This window comes from Amblyomma americanum, chromosome 1, assembly GCF_052857255.1.
Source record: "Amblyomma americanum isolate KBUSLIRL-KWMA chromosome 1, ASM5285725v1, whole genome shotgun sequence".
Classification (NCBI taxonomy): Eukaryota; Metazoa; Arthropoda; class Arachnida; order Ixodida; family Ixodidae; genus Amblyomma; species Amblyomma americanum.
This window is the reverse complement of record NC_135497.1, coordinates 331,215,642-331,231,827: the sequence shown is the minus strand read 5'-3', so window position 1 is coordinate 331,231,827 and position 16,186 is coordinate 331,215,642. Positions and strand designations below refer to the sequence as shown.

The following is a 16,186-nucleotide window of genomic DNA, read 5'->3' as shown; positions in this document are numbered from 1 at the left end:
ATGTCGGAATAAGAGGCAACGAGAGGGCAGATTTCTTCACTGCTAAAGCTCGTGGGAAGAAAATAAAAAAGTAAATATACCTTTTAAGGATTGCATAAACTTAGTACAGCGTTAATTAAAAGAAAAATGGCAGTCGGAATGGAACGGCGAAGTGAGTAATAAACTACACTTGGTAAAGCCAGTTTTAGGTGAATTTAAATCATGCGTGCACCAGGAACGTTTTAAGAAAGTGATTTTATGCCGACTCCGGATAGTCCACACGCACCTTACACACAACTTCCTGCTAACAAAACAAGACAAACCTATTTGCGAATGCGGAGATGATATAACGATTAATCACATTTTATTTTCATGTCTGCAACTCGAAACACTAAGGAAAAACTATATTACTTAATTTTATAATGAATGCAATCCTTTTCATCCAGCACTGCTCTTAAGTAAGTGATAATGCCATTGTTAACATACATTCCGTTTTTAGCTTTCTAAAAGAAGCAGGGGTACTTGAAAAACTGTAAACCTTGAACCACTAGTCTGCTTTAGTACAGGATACACATCAGCCACTTTCTCATTCCTGAGAAGAAGGCTGAGGCTTTTTATTTCATTGGTTGGGAACCTCAGGATCCTTGCTCAGCCAAGGATAGCTGCTGAGGCTACCTGACCTTCTTTGCGGCTTTTACCATTAGCTATTTCCAGATTTCTTCTTCGCTGTTATTACAAGGCAGTTCAATATTTTTAGGCCATCTACACCATCGACGATTTTTCATATTCCTAAACATTCTACAGACATCCAGTTGTATACCTTGAGCTTGGCGCATGATGGCTTTAGCTGCCTATGTGCCATAAAACCGAACACAACACAACACTCTCCCATGTGCCTCCAATTAAAATCCTTTGCCAGCCGCACGCGTAGCGCCCGCCTTTCCTTGGCCGATATACTATCATCGGGCGCGCGGGCCAACGCGCGGTGATTCTGCATAAAATTGAGCAGAGCTTCCAGTCGAATTGCGCCGCAGCGCGGTACCGCTATCGCATTAACTGCTTCCCTCTGCACAGTCCATTTTAAATCTGGCGCGATTGCGTGCTTCGCAGAGCTCTTCCAATTATGTTCCTAGCTGTGAATGGACAAAGGTACAAAATTTTCATTCAAGTTGTTTTCTTTATCTCTTTTTTCATGCGGCGAAAATAAGTTATAAAGCGATAAATTTCGACTATATCATTTTGTTTTGCCTTCATTGTATGGGCGCGCGATGAGTTCCCGCTTAACGCCGCATGTGCCAACGAAGCGGCAGTCAGGGACCGCCAAATAATTCTCACTTATAGTGTTTTTCATGCTCTGCCGCCAAGTTTCGTCGCTTCTTGTGGGTATAGCAGCGGGAGAGTCGGGAAGAACATCGCTTCACGCAGTTACCGCTTAACCGCCTTCACTAATCTTGCGACTATTCGCGCCGCGTTAAGAACCAACGCCAGAGCCATATATTCCTTTGCTGGCCAATGCATATGTATGCACTGATACGCTGAGACCACAACGCATTGCACTGTTTCGCTCAGTGGCTGTAATACGGGACGCGTGCGCACCTACGCGCCGCAAATGCTCGGCTTCAGGCACGCATTAGGGCATCGGTGTTTTTTGAACTTAGCGCCTAGTAGCAGACGACAGTATGTATCGTTGTGATGCTTTTTCCTTTCTTTTCCAATTTTGTCATCCCATTCTGCGTCAACGTACCTTGGCAACGCCTCTATGTGCGCGTCAAGGGTACGCCCCGCTCTGGGCGGTTAGGCGAATATCGAGAATACGGCCCGAGGTTTCATTTAGACGCCATCTTTTATGAGTACCATCGAGAACCCGCCCGCCCTCCTCTTTCCCCCACACGCACGCACACACACACACACGCACGCACGCACACACACACACACGCACGCACGCACACACACGCACACACACGCACGCACACACGGACACGCACACGGATTTTAGTTTAACGGGGCAAGTAAGGCTTCCGCATTAAAAATGAGGGTCATTACTTTTTGGACACCCTACCTAAAATGGCCTCTGGTCAGCTAGGCCGACCGCGAATAGTTGCTTCTCGTTTTGTGTTGAATAATTTTGCAAATATTTCAAACGAGGTTGCAGGCGCACTGAAGAAAGCGAAGCACGGAGCCCGACGTGGTACCGTCAGACTTGGGGAGACCCGTTATCGAGCCCCAGCTGCCGCTGAACTACTCGCGATCCCGGCGTCTCCAACGCCTCCCCGTCCGGCTTCAGGAAGGTGCCTCGCTTGCCTGAACACGTGTGGCTACGATTGGTATGCTGCTGGACTGACTCGCGTCTTTGCCGACATGACCTCCTCTCCCTGGCTGGCGATTGCCCACGTTGTGGCGCCCCTGAGGAGATGCGGAGCAAATATTTGTCAGTGCCTCAACTTCGTTCCACGACGAATTGCATGCAGGTTCCGACGCCTGCGCCTCCAACAGATACCGCGACGTACATTATATTCCTTCTACCAAGGCCTTCTTGGATTTTCTGGCCTTCTTGGATGACATAGACTTCAACGGCCACCCCAAGTCGAGCTTTCTTGGACAACACTTTTATTTGTGAGGCAACTGTGGAGTATTATAAGATACTGTTATGAACATATTGGCGGGAATGGTGAAACGTCCTGAGCCGTAGCAAAATCTTGCTTTTAAAGTTTGTCCTGCGCTGGCGCCGAGTAGTGATTGCCATTGAAATCCAATAAGGGACGCCTTTGACAATAAATAGCAGAAAGTAGGAGCGTCCCAAGTAGTGTTCTGTGGGTGTATTGATTGTCATGGAGCAATTTATGCTATGAGAAAACGTCGGGGCATAAGTGTTTATAACCGAGAAGTTAACTTCCTGTTGGAAAATTGCGCTTGTCCAGAATTTTTTGGTATATGAGGCTAAAAGATTACCGGACGGACTGTTGTCTTTGGCACACAGAGTGTCTGTGGCGCACGAGCCACCTTTCGATGCTCTCCTTCTTTCAACTATATCTCCTATCCTTCTTCTATTTTCCCTACTTCGCTGCCGTCGTTTTTGTGAGCGACGAAGTGAATGATGATGATGATGACCCGCCCCGGTGGCTCAGTGGTTAGGGCGCTCGACTACTGAGCCGGAGTTCCCGGGTTCGAACCCGACCGCGGCGGCTGCGTTTTTATGGAGGAAAAACGCTAAGGCGCCCGTGTGCTGTGCGATGTCAGTGCACGTTAAAGATCCCCAGGTGGTCGAAATTATTCCGGAGCCCTCCACTACGAAGCCTTTTTCTTACTTTCTTCTTTCACTCCCTCCCTTATCCCTTCCCATACGGCGCGGTTCAGGTGTCCAACGATATATGAGACAGATACTGCGCCATTTCCTTTCCCCCAAAACCAATTATTATTATTATTAAGTGAATGACAAAATGCATGCCGCGGTACAATAGCGGAGGCGGCTCGAATCGGGCGCCGTACGAAGTGCATCACGTCACCAGAGTACACTGCTTTTGCACCGAGCTTCCAGCACTCATCATGAGCTACGATTACGATTTCGGGCAAAAAATCACCAGATTTCCTCGCGCTAATGGTTTTGGAGAACGACGTTTTCTTCATTTCAAAAACCAATTTCACATCATCTTCACAGCAGTTGCGACCTTGCTGTTGGCCGTAACGACCAGACTGCGCAAATTAAAAAGTTAATTGAGAAGTGTGTCACTGCTAAAGTGGCTGCACATCGCTCTTCAGAAAAACCTCGCCATCCACGTAAATACGTGCCCTATTTGAAGAGAACTGCATCCTCGCCTCCACCGTGATAATCACCATGATAATACGTACGGAATAGGCGGTAAGAAAAAAAAACAAAAACAGTTTAAATTGCTAAGCTCTATTCTTCGTCATAATGGCGCATTTATTGTTCCCATGTCGTGACAGATGTCGTATACATCTACGCCTCGCTAAGATTTTTGTACCTAAAATCGGAACTCTGAGTTTGGACTAGCGAAAATACACTCGCACACCTTTCTTTTCTTTTTTTGAAACTGTACTAGGACCAGTGATCGACTTGCAGAAATGACCCATTAATTCACATCGATTAGAATACTTATTCTAATCCCCTGTTGACTTTAATTTCTACAGTCGATTTTTAATCACTACAGCAGAGTTAATAGGTCATGCAGCAGCGAACAGGGCCAGGTTCCGTCCAGTTAAGTAAGCAGATGCCTGTCGTGAACAGCTGCTTGGTGACAGTGTATATCATAATGCACCTCTTGGCAAAGAGAACGAGAGAAAAGCTAAAAACAGTGCAGACTATTTGTAGACTTTATCTATAATTCCCAGCGCACGCTGGGAGACTTTTTTATTAAAATGAATAAAAAGAAACCCAGTCTTGGCATCGTCTTTTCTGACCTTAAGTGTTCGGAACGGATCTCTGTCAGCGAGTGAACAACAGTTGACGCAGTGCCACAAGTCACAAGTCAGTCACAAGTCAGTACCACAGGTCAGCTGACCTTACAGAATTCCCATGTTCTAACCGAGGTACAGCTTCTCATACTACGAACTCTTACAACTGGCGTCTCCATTTTTCTAAAACCAAATTTATTGTCACAGGGTATCAATTATGGGTGAATGTGTGACTAAATATGAATCCGTAATTAAATGTATGGAAAAAGGCTAGCTGATTTGATGAAGTCCAGTGGAGAACGATGGTACGGTCCCTACGTCCAGGCAGTGTATGAAACAGGGTTGCTTGGTGAAAGACCCGCTACCTTGAGTTGCCGGATCCTTGTAGGCTTGAGAGCTGGGCAGTCCCACAGTAAGTGATGAATATCGGCTTCAATGTTCTCGTGTTTGCATATCGGACACCCGCGTCTCCATTTCTTCCATGCAGTAGTGGGTGATCTCAAGGTTAATATCAAGGCTGCATGGTGCTATATTGACTGGCCAGTCAAGCTGGACCAACGCCAAACCCTGATTGGGTAAAAAATGAGGAATATGCAAGCCTTCGGACGCCTATTTATTCGTTTATTTATTTATTTATTTATTTGTTTATTTATTTATTTATTTATTTATTTATTTATTTATTTATTTATTTATTTATTTATATTGTAATGGGACCGACCGGCAGCAGTTCAAGCAGCGCAGCGAAGATGTAGACGAAGTGCAGCTGGGATTTCGAGTTATGCCTGTGAGTGTGTCCATCGCGTCGCTGTTCGACCAACACACACTAACCGGCGCTTCTAATAAACACCTCTACACTTCGTGGGTGTGTCTCGGTTCCCGTCCCGCTCCTCATCCTGGAACTTCAATGCGGAACGCTTCTCGTCGGGAAGTCCAAGCGAACCATCGAAGCCCATCCCTACCTCCATCCCCTGTTCCGGCTTGCCGCGCCAGTGTGACCTTTCACTCCTTAGTGGCACCAACGACCAGGACGTCAACGATTGGCTGGCCTCCTAGGAGCGTGTCTGCAGTTACAATCGGTGGGACGATTCCGTTAAACTGATCAACGTCCTCTTCTACCCCACGGACGTTGGCAACCTATGGTTTCGCAACCATGAAGCCGACCTTCCCACCTGGTCGTCCTTTAAGACGAGCTTCGTCGACGTTTTCGGCCGCCTCGCCGTCCGGAAACTTCGCGCCGAGCAACGTCTTCGTGCTCGAGCTCAGCTACCGCCAGAGGCATTCACTAGTTACATCAAGGATGTCGTTGACTTGTGCAAGCGTGTCAACCCGTCCATGACCGAAACTGATAAAGTCATTCGCATCCTTAAAGGGATCGCCGATTACGCTTTTCAGATGCTCCTGGCGAAGAACCCCAGCTCCGTCACTAACGTCATCCAAATTTTGCCAATGCTACGACGAACTACGAAAGCAACGCGGTTCTACGCGCCAGTCCGGCGCGCCGGCGGAGGGTCTTGCTGGCTTGGCCCATAATGTATCGTCTTCTGAACAGTCCCTGTTCATGCAGCACGTCGAAGACTTCGTCCGAGAAGTCGCTCGCCGGCTTTCTCTGCTACATCACATTCTCGACCTCCTCTGCCCTACTCTCCACCAGGCGGCATCCCTCACGCCCACTATGCGCCGTGCTATTCAGGAGCATTTCGCTGCAGTTCTGCTGTCCAGCCGCCCACTTCTGCCTGTGGCAGCACCGCTCACCTATGCTGAAGCAGTCACCAGTACACGTCGCTCTCCCACCCTTGCCGCCTACCTTAGCAGCCCACCCTTTTATGCTCCACCGCCACAAGCCCCGTTTCGTCGGCCCCGGAGGCATTGTTTATTTATTTATTTATTTATTTATTTATTTATTTATTTGTTTATGTAAATGTTTCTCCTTTTGGCAAACACAATCGTGCTTCCTTTTCCTATGTGTGGGTACGTGTATTATTCCATGTGTATGGATTTCCTTTCTCTCCCTCAAATACCGATTGCTTTCAGTTCACTCTTGACTCATTTACTGCGCTGTGATTGAGCGCATTGCTTCCATTATGGCATTTTCGCAGTCTGCCCACGAGCAATCTACTCTAAAAAGTCTCGACCACTAAACCAAGTGTGGTTGGTACTGCAGGCAGCAGCAGTTAGTGAATATGCGAGTGCATTCCTCTCATATCAGTGTGCTTGTCTTCTGGTCAACACCTCGGCAATTACAGCCAAAACGTGCCGGTGCCCACAAGAGCGTTCGGAAGAAGAAAATTACAACAAAGCTTAATTCCTGAGCAGTCTAAGCGCGTAGCCACTAATTGAAGAAATGTGCTCCGCACTTTCTTGCGAGACATGCATCGATGAATGGTTGTGCCTGTACGTAGCGAGGTAATCCAAGTCTTGCGCGCTTTTGGCATTCCAGAAACTTTTGTGGGCCCGTACATATTCTCTCTTGTCACTTGCGTAAACTTTTGTCGACTCAAAATGTTCAGACCCTGTTTTGTTGTCGTTTCTGTTTCGCTTTTGTGCGAATGCGAGTCGTGTAACCAGTTTTTGTAAGTAACTCGCCTCTTAGTGGTTGTGGGCTCTACGAATGTTGCACTGCCCTTACGCACAACCTAAGACACTTCTTTTTTACGCACTTTTTGCAGGTGCATATTTCTGCTGTGGACGGCTTTCATCCTCTTCGGAACTGCATACGACATCTATAGGACGGTGGTGGCGGCAGAAGACAGGTTGACGAAATACAACGCCTTCACAGGTAAGAAAGTTTTTCGGTCGCGTGCCTTCGCTCGAACGAATGGCGCAACAAAAACTGGACTTTGGAATAAGAACACAACATGCGCGGGTGTTTTTCTTCCAACGTTAACTGTTCTTGGCGCGCCATTCCTTCCTGCGGAACTATGTATACATAATAAGCCGAAGTAGCAAGTCTAGTCAAGTTCATTTCTTCGCTCTCCGGTCGCGAGCGCAGTATCTACAAACTCCACGCACGCGCGCACCAATGCACACACACGCACACATAGTGGCTATGTGCTGCGGCGCTCCTTCTCGCCCGAAAGGTATTGTGTAATTCCGATAGCCAGCGCTGCGTCGGCTGCAGTCGCCTGTGTACTCATAGGCACATTCGTCAACTTGAATTATTCCTTCAATGTACAAAGCACAGTTGTACGTACAGCACAATTATTCTGGCAAAAAAGTAAATAAAACAGAGTAAGGCGGACAATAGAGGCATCCTAGCGTACAAACGAAACCTTCGGGGCTAGTGTAAAAGGTTGTATCGTATCCGGCCACAAACAACAGCCTGGGACTCTATCAGAGCGTTGAAGCCTCAAGGAAAGTGCTTTCACAATGTTGGGAGACAAGAATAATCGAACAGCTTCCAGCAAACCTCACGACGCGTTCTGTGATTCGGCAACGCGATGATGTCCGATCGCTTTGTCTCTGTCGCAGCTGTGAACATCGCTGGCGCCATTTCGCAGGCTTCGTGCACGAAGCCGTGTAATCTCTCGCCCTTCGGAGGGCCTTCAAGAAGCTGATGGAGATGCCCAACTGGGGAGACTACTCAAACAAGCTCGGATTCATCCACGGCGTGCGGGTTTTCTCGGCCACGTGGGTGGTGCTGGGACACAGCCACATGCTTCGAGACCTTCACGCCAGCTGTGAGTATCAAGGACGCTCCAGGGTGCTGGCGCGAAACCTAAGCTGGAGAAAAAGTGGAGGGGGCGCCAGAATGCTGGAAGGCAACCCGCCGCGGTGGCTCGGTGGATGTGGCGTCTGGCTGACGAATGGAGCCTCGTGGAACCGAAACGCGGTCTCATTTCGACAAAGGCGAAATGCAAAGTACGCTCGAGTGCTGTGCGCTAAACGCGTATGTAAAAGACCCCCAAGCAGTCGAATTTAATTCGGAGTCCTTTATTATAGCGCTTCTCATAACCCGCGTGGAGCTTCGGGACGTCGAAACTCGTGTAGCACATACAACGATATCACAGCATGAACTTAACACGATAGCTACGATTTAGTTTGGTCGGATGTATACCAGAATTAATGCAAAATCGAGCGCGGGTAGTCCAGTCAGCAGACCTCAGCAATGACTCAGGATGACATTAAATATTTGTATATTTACGATTTTTCCTTTCCGTTCAGCTAACACGATTTGCCTCATGCGTCGGGTACAAGAGGACATCTTGCTTACTGTCCATTTGAACACCTTCATGGCTGTGAAGACATTTCTCGCCATAACGTAAGTATCGCAATGTCGTTGCTTTAGCGGATAACGGTTTAACGGATGAGGGGGCTATAGCAGCGCTTGAACTGGGACTGATGGCGACAGTAGACGGATAACACTTCGACCAGCACTGCAGCAACTCTACCCAAATGGTTCCAGGCTCAGCGTTTGACTGATGAGAGAGGAATCGCGCACGACTGCGAGAGAAAAAAGTTTGTTTATATCGTTAATTCCACGCTTGTTGTAAAACAGGCAGTGAAAATGACCGCGCGGAGACATACCCTTCTACTCCTGCCACTCGAATTTCCCGATTGAAAGCTATCACCGGGAAAAGAGAATCATTAGAGAGCACAGGAATCGAAAGTAGAAAATGTGATTCTCTACTCAACCACTGAATTTTGGGGAAAAAATAAACTCCGTATCATTATTCTCCTCTTGCAGTTCCATGACATATCCAGTTTATTGGTTAAATTGACCTAAAACAGCACTAATATAAAAATAAGCTCCTTACTTAAATTATCATACCCAATCTAAATGCTAACCGGACTTCCCACAGTGACCCTCATATGTTTTTCTCTTCTATCCTAAGTCTGTTTTCTTCATGAGCACCGCTTGAATAAACGAGAGAGGATTCATCTGCACCAAAATCAAACTTTTGCAGCGGATTCCTTTCCGCCTTCCTGGGGAGGGACGTTTCCCCAGTATTGCTCTACATCATGCCGCTCGTGAGACGCTATATCAGGTAAGCCGGAATGGGAAGGAATGCCGCCGTGTATTGTGGCGATACATAGTTTAGAACTGAATTATTTACACTGCACGGCTTCAACTACGAGCTTCGATTTGTGACGTGTTTTACTGAACGAAAAGAAAGGGTATAGATAAGTAGAGTTTTTGACAGAAGATCAATGCGAAGAAAAGACTGCGTACTTAACCTCTCTCCATATCCTTCCTGTGTTTTCTCCCATCACAGGGAATATGTTCACTTATTTATGTTCACGAGGCTCATTGTCCAAGTGACGGCGCATTGTCCAAGTGACGGGGCTGCAAGAAAACTACGACGACTTATTGTTTCTTCCGGCTACACACACAGAGCTATTTACCTCCTTTCTGTTGCAGCGAGCCTGATGCGTATCGAAAGCTTGGGTGAGCACTGCTTACAGAGAAAGGAGCGATAAAAAGGCAACAAACGCACGCGATTTCACGCCAGAAATCGTCTTTGTTATTTTTTTTACGAAATCGTGACTGTGAACAGCCGATGGCCGTTGATGTTCCGAACTAATAACGGCACTGCTGTATGTAGTTACACACCCACAGGTAGTTCGTGTTTCAAAGCTGGTTATTGGCGCTGATAACTCTGTCGGTAGACATCGTGGTACTCGTTTCCTGAGAAGTACACTGTTGATCCTGCAAATGCCACTAGCGCAATCAGCACAGAGGACCTATACACAAGCACTCTTCACTTGCGCCGGCTTTATCCATATCGCCCTAGAGTCATTCTGTAGCAGCCACACTCTTTCTTAGTTGGCCTGTTTCTCAGTTTCCGTTTGAGGCGTTCCTGAGTTTCGGGATAACCTCTGGATAGCTTGCACCGACATCACAGCAGCTGCCATGTTGGCGGATCCAGACCACGGTGAAAGGCTGCGCGCTCTTCTAATCCTCTTAGTGCCAACTACGCCAAAGTGTACTGAGGAAGCATGGTCCACTTTCACGGCGCCTATGAGGTCACGCCCAAGCTATCTCCATAGCTGCTCGCACCTGTACGCGCGCTCGGGTAGGCTATAACGCATGCACCCACTGCATCTGCACAGACTGATGGTGCCGATGGCTGCGTTGCTGGGATTCGTGTACCTCATACCGGCCATCGTGGACGGACCCCCGCTGCATGACTACTGGCCGCTTTTGATGAAGCCCTGCGACAAGAACTGGTGGAAGACATTCACCATGAGCCAGAACTACATGGACGACTACAAGGACCTGGTGAGTCTTCGCGTTGAAGCGCGTTCAGCTGCTTGTGCAGAAGTTCGATTTTCCTACTTGAAACGTTAATTGGGAGGCTGGGACGTGTGTGGCCATTTAACGGGCACGCTGACAGACCCCGTACTGCGCTTTGTTGTGTTCGGGATTTAAGTCTCTTTCTATGGCAGTGTGGGCTGTCGCATTATTATTATTTCCATAAACTTTAGATTCAAAGACCCCACACGTGCAGGCACGTATAAGGATGCACCGAGGTAAACTTACATCACTCTGCTGTCTAATGCGCCTGAAGCCGTTACCTATAGAGCAAGAATAAAAGTGTACGTTGTTCGTTCGTTGACGCACGATTACATTTTTTTTCTCCCATTAAACAATGCAAAAACTTACCTTCAGCCCGCCGCGGTAGCTCAGTGGTTATGGTGCTCGCCTGCTGACCTGAAAGCGTCCGGTTCGATCCCGGCCGCGGTGGTCCACTTTCGATGGATGCGAAATTCTTGAGACCTGGTTACTGTGCGATGTCAGCGCACGTTAAGGAACCCCAGGTGGTCGAAATTTCCCGAGTACTTCACTACGAAGTCTCTCAAAGCCTGAGCCACTTTGGGACGTTAAACCCTCATAAACCATAAACCGTAAATCTTAACTGCAACGTGTAACTGAAACATTTGTATTTTGTGTATCTCGCTTGTCAGAAGGTATTTTATGAGCTGCTCATGGTTTATTCTCTGGATTGCAGTGTATGCCACACTACTGGTACATCACCAGGGAATACCAGATTGCAATTCACAGCACTATAGTCATGGTTGCCATCTTCCCCAGGTGAACAATATTTCTCGCGTTGTCACTGCTATGGGAGACTTTACTTGCATGAGATAAACTGCTATTTACATCTAGTGACTCATTTTCCATCTTTGCCAAAGAGACTTAGTGTAAGCATTAGAGCTGACGTGTTGCTATTTTGATCTATTTCAAATAGCAAACCTATCTTCTTTTGAATCAATGTGAGGTGTATTCCGAAGCTTATAATCTGTTTGAAATTGAAGTGTGCTGTCATGTTTAGTCCTAACAGGCAATGAATAATCGTCTACATAAGCGTAAAGCAAACGGATCCGCTGATTCATACGCAAGAATGTCGTTAATGTGTAGTATCAGCGTGAAAGCCTTTTTGTCGCTCAGTTCCTTCAACATGCCCTAAAAATTGGCATTACCGACGGTCTATGCTGCCAGCCGGCGTAAAAGAAAAACCATAAAGCCTGGCGCATCAACTACATTCAGTTAATCTCTTCTCTTTTTGATCCCTTGGCGTCTTCCGCTGAGTTTGTCTGCGCACGTTCAGTTATGAGTGAAAGAGAAATGTGAAGAAACGTTTCTTTCATGTGCATTTTTCAGGTGGCCTAAGGTAGCTTTGTGGCTTACGGGAGCTTCCGTAGCTGCCGCTTGCCTGACGGCGGGCATCCAAGTCTACGTCAAAAACTACACACAATTCAACATTGTCTTTACTGCAGACGTCCAGTAAGTCATTCTGGCAGTACACGTGCAGGCTTGTTTTGAGAACACGACGTAAGTCTTTGAAAAAGTGGGCGTTTATAAGATTCTTAGTAGTTGCGACAAAGGGTGCGGAGCGAGAATGAGCATGATACTGGTGGGGCTATGGTAACGACGACGCAGAGGAGGAGCAATGCAAGCTCCTTGAGTACAGTGTATGCATGGCAAATGATATGCGTACAGCTTCATATGCGTCTGCCCGTAAGCATGAACAGAAAGCTTCGTCGTCAGATTGGGGCTTGTACAAAGGAGCAGGCGTGAAATGCTGTTGAAACCGTCATGGCCCTGAAGGGCGTGCACGGGGTGTAGCATGAAAACGTCAGGTGCACACAAAAGGTATAAACTCTGCATGATCGGCATAGCTAGAACGGAAACGTCTACAACGTGAAACAAATTCTGAACTTGCCCCCGACTGCAATGAGTATACCTGATCGCATTGGTTGCATTCGTGTGTCGATCATGCCCTTAAAAGAAGAAAAGCACGAGATGTGGGTTGAGGGGCTTCTTTTTCTTCCTAATTTCACATTCTGGAGTAGCGGGAGCTTCACAGAGTCTCGCTCCCTTGGTTTCCGTCTTTCAGTGTACCTGCGTACCTATCATTAGCGGCCTTTAACGTTTGCTAGATTGTCTTTATAGAGGATGAGGGCATGCCATTATACCTTCTACCTCTGTGAAGTGCGCAGGAGTATCATCAACATCTACATCAAGGCGTACACGCATGCGGCTTCCCTGGTCGTCGGCATGACCTTCGGTTGCCTTGCCGTGCGGCAAAACCAGCTGTCAAGGCTCATCCAGGGCGCCGCATGGGCTTTGGCCGCCACCGTATCCCTGGCCGCGCTGATGGGAGTGCGCACCTGGTTCGATGGCCGGCTGCCGGAGAGCGTCGAGTCGGCCTTCTACGCGGGCCTCCACCGCGCCTCCTGGAGCTTGGGCGCCTGCTGGGTCATGTACGCGTGTGCGACGGGCCACGGCGGCTTCGTCAACAAGATCCTGGCCTGGCCCGTCATGTACCCCCTGGGAAGGCTCTCCTTCTCCGTCTACCTCGTGCACGTCACCCTGATGGGCTGCAACGCCATCCTCAGCCGAGAGAATATCAGTCAGCAGCCATTCCTGCAGGTACGTGAATGAAACGCGGCTGACTCGCATGCGTCGCTTGAATTCCGAAACAAGCACAGGCATATCGTCCAACGCCACAAAGATCGGCTAACTTTCACAGACCAAACTGCAATGAAAGGATTCTTTACTAACTTGATTACACGTTAGGGATCTTTAACCAGTGCTGCCTTTGTGTTTGATAACTGGCCTCTTGATCCGGCGTTCAAATGTGGGACAGCCCGTTGTTAGTCGCTGGCGCGGCAGCGGAAACGCAGAGAAACTGCAGCTCGGTGTCTAAACACGCTGCTATCCTCAGCCATTTTTGATGTTTGCAGGCTCAAGCGTATCTGTCCCAGGCCATCATGTCCTATGTAGTGGGTTCCATCGTCTACATCTTCATCGAGTGCCCCGTGGCCTGTCTGGACAATGCATTATTAACCAAAATCATACCCAAGAAATCGATCATGAGTGACAACTCCAAAATTAAGGACGAAAATCAGGAACTGAAAGCCATCCAAGTCTCCAGCGGAGACGCCGCCGGAAAAACATGAGACGTGGCGCTGCCCATGCATGAGTGCATGAACGGCTTCCCTGACGTCACGAAAAACGCTATCAACGGACGTAACCTCAACGGCTACGTCAACAGCGCATGTGAAAGTGAATTTAGCGAAAAGGACACAGCACCTGGTGCCACCGTGATCACAGTGAATTTTTGAGGGCATGTTGTCTGTCTAGGTGCTCAAATGTGTAAATAGTTTGTTTTGCCTTCATTTCGGTTGTTGGTGTGTTTATAGAACTTATGCAGAAACCTATTTGACCTGTTCATACACGGCATATCTAAACGGAGGAAAAAAACAAGGTGATGCAAGGGATATGAAAGATACATAGATAAATACAAAGCGTACAAAAGATGTCACGTGTGCATAGACGCGCAACCAGAATAATGAAATTACAAAAAATTGATGTTCAAAACAAGACATGAAATACTAGATTAAAGAATGTACAGTTGAGTGAAATAATGCCGCACTTTTCTGCGTGAAATATTTTTTTTTTTACACCGATTCCTTATAACAGGACGACTGTGCTTTGAAGATTGCAGCCTGATATCGGTGCGAAATCGAGGAATGATCCACTCCATGTTTTTCTTCTCGCGTAATAATATGGCTCTACAGGGCATGGTCTAAGGATTTCAACTGGCTAAAGCTCCTCTATGCCACTTGTGTACCTAAGTGAGAAAAAGAAGCAGTGGTGAATTCCATTCCGAATACAAAATTTGTTCGTTAAGCAGCACCGAAAGTTCTTCATGTTGCACTTTTTCGGAAATTAAAAAAGAAGTACAACAGAAAATGACTGCACACTCACTGTTTCTTTGCCTACACGGATTCGTGGTAGAAGCTGAGGCGACATCCCAAAGAACTCAATTTCGAACTCAATTACGAGTGTTTATACATGAAGTAACGCGGGCAAGGAAAAAGGCCCACAACAGCCGAAATGCTCAGGAATTTCCCATTCAATGGTATATAGGCACTTTCCCATTCAATGGTATATAGACCCCTTATTCACTGACTAAACTTATTCAATTTTTCATACAAGCGGCCATGCTGGGAAAATTAATGCACGCGAAGAAACAGTATTCCAGTAGCTCAAACGTTCTCCACCTGCCCCCCCCCCCCCCCCTTCCCCCCGTCGCTTTCTATGTAGGAACGTATAGACAGCTTCCACTGGCGCATGCCAGATGGCCATCATGTTGGTGGACAAGGATCACGGCAAAAATTCGCGCGCTTGTCTAAGCGGCTTGTCGCGACCTGAACTGTGGAAACTTCGTATCAGCGAGGCGTGTTGTTTCACTGTGGCACCCTTAAGGTCAGATGCAAGCAATATATACACAAGTGACGAGTTTACAAACATAAAAGAGCACCCGGATTCAAACCTGACCGCGGCGGCCGCGTTTCGATGTAGGCGAAACGCAAAGGCGCCCGTGTTCTGTGCGATGACAGGGCACGTTAAAGATCCCCAGGTGGTCTAAATTATTCCGGAGACCTCCACTACCGCACCTCTTTCTTCCTTTCTTCTCTCCGTCCCTCCTATATCCCTTCCCTTACGGCGCCGTTCAGGTGTCCGCCGAGATGTGCGACAGATATTGCGTCATTTCCTTTCCACAGAAAGCAATTTACAAACACCAAGTGCACTTGCGGATGGAGAGGTTCCCAATCATCGTCTGCCACGGTTTGATTAGCCAATCAAATGCCAGTCGTATACACATAAAATGCTTCGAAGAAGTCTACCTTACTCGATATTCAATTTCACATGCGTCAATATTTGATTTTACATAATCGATTACTTGTAATTAACTACATTGTGTGTAGTTTTGTAACCAATCGATTTCTTTTTCAAACGGTAGCGTTTGGGGGCATTCAGTTAACGTTATGTTACCGTTTACCGGTAATAAATTACTTCTTTGCAAAAAAGGCTACCGGGGCGAAGCGTCCGTGACGATACGATTGCGTTAAATAGTTCGGCGGCTCACAAAAGTGAGCATGGCTGCCTGGCGTGTAGCGTTTTCCGCGGTCTTCCTTCCTAGTGTAGCTGGTGCCATCTATGGATTCTTCATGCAATACGTCGTGCCCGGCTGATTCGTTGTAATAAAAAAACTGCTTTTTCCTTGAACTGTTAGAAACAGCGCCGAGATGGCGTGGAAGATGAGAAGGGATATTTACAAGACGGGCGCCGACTACCAACTGATTTATTTAGTTTCAAAGGGGCATAGGTATGACCACCACCCATGCAAAATATCTATCACACGATCCAGCGATAAACCTTATTGCCCCGTACAGTCTTTGCTTATTAACTGGACATACCACAGTTCTCCGCAGTAAAAAACAAGAAATATGACATAAAATCGGCTTATAATCTGGAATAAAGAAAAATATCCTGTTTTTATCA

General features: G+C 47.3%; 1 pseudogene; it reads left to right on the top strand.

The window, feature by feature from the left end:
- The first annotated feature begins 3,811 nt into the window (after positions 1-3,811).
- LOC144120880 (nose resistant to fluoxetine protein 6-like) lies at positions 3,812-13,959 on the top strand (annotated as a pseudogene).
- The last annotated feature ends 2,227 nt before the right edge of the window (positions 13,960-16,186 follow it).